This window comes from Panthera pardus, unplaced genomic scaffold, assembly GCF_024362965.1.
Source record: "Panthera pardus isolate Hobbes unplaced genomic scaffold, ASM2436296v1 HiC_scaffold_11, whole genome shotgun sequence".
NCBI classification, from domain to species: Eukaryota; Metazoa; Chordata; class Mammalia; order Carnivora; family Felidae; genus Panthera; species Panthera pardus.
Genome location: NW_026526666.1, coordinates 101097316 through 101098520, shown reverse-complemented (window position 1 = coordinate 101098520; position 1205 = coordinate 101097316). Strand labels below are relative to the sequence as shown.

At 41.7% G+C, this 1205-nt stretch overlaps 1 pseudogene; it reads left to right on the top strand.

The window, feature by feature from the left end:
- The first annotated feature begins 426 nt into the window (after positions 1 to 426).
- LOC109274359 (U6 spliceosomal RNA) lies at positions 427 to 525 on the top strand (annotated as a pseudogene).
- The last annotated feature ends 680 nt before the right edge of the window (positions 526 to 1205 follow it).

Genomic DNA, 1205 nt, shown 5'->3' with positions numbered 1-1205 from the left:
TCCTAGAGGTGCCTGTGTCCCTTGGCTGTGGCTCCATCCTCCATCTTCAAAGCCGGTAATGTTGCATCTCTGACCCTTCCAGAGCGACATCTCCCTGACCAGCTCCCTGAATGTGTGTCCACATTCAACCAGCCAGAAAATGTTCTCCAAGTTAAAGGATTGAATGATCAGACTGGATCACCTGGATAACCCAAGATCATGTCCTGAAACCTAATCATGTCTTCAGAGTCCCTTTTGCCATGAATGGTAATGTATAGGTTCTGGAGTGACATCTTTGGGGGGCAGGTTGTGGGGGACGTTATTCCAACCGATGTAGGCTGGCTGGGTCTGAGGACCCAGAGGGAGTCCTACAAAGACCAGCCAGAAGGGTCCCTGGTCTCATACAGGATGAAAACCAAAATGCAGCCGAGAGGAGGTAAGAGCAGAGTTTATTGAAGACGGAGAGAGACTGGAGTGATACAGAGAAGACCAGCATGGCCTCTGCACAAGGATGATGTGCAAATTCATGAAGCGTTCCATATTAAAAAAAAAAAAAAAAAATCTTTCCGGGTAATATAGGACTATTCAGGTTCTAGGGGTGCCTGGGTGGTTCAGTCGGTTTGGCGTCTGACTCTTGATTTCGGCTCAGGTCACGATCTTACTGTTGGTGGGATCGAGCTCCACATCAGGGTCTGTGCTGACAGTACAGAGCCTGCTTGAGATGCTCTGTCTCCCTCTCTCTGCTCCTCCCCCACTCACGCTCTCTCTCTCTCTCTCAAAATAAATAAAATAAACTTAAGAAAAAAAGGATTACTCACGTTCTTTATTTCTCCCTAAGATGGTTTTGGTAAACTGTGTTGTTTTTTTTTTTTTCTAGAATGTTACCTACTACTTTATCTAAGTTTTCAAACTTATTGGCATAAACACTGATATTGACTTTGATAATACTTTCTGTTTTATGTTTTCCCTGCTTTTCAGAAGTTTCTACTCTTATTCTTTCCTTTCCAGACTTCTAAAATTCTAAAGTTGAGTGTTTGGTTCATTCATTTTGAGATTTTCTTCTTTTCTAACAGAAATGTTAGAATGTATCTAATGTATCAGACATGGTACATTATTTCTGTATATGGATATCAGTTTGTGTCCACATTCAGTTCTGATGACTTCCAAGTGTATGCACTTTTTCCCAATATATGTAGCTGTATTTCGTTACTGATTTCTTTTTTTTT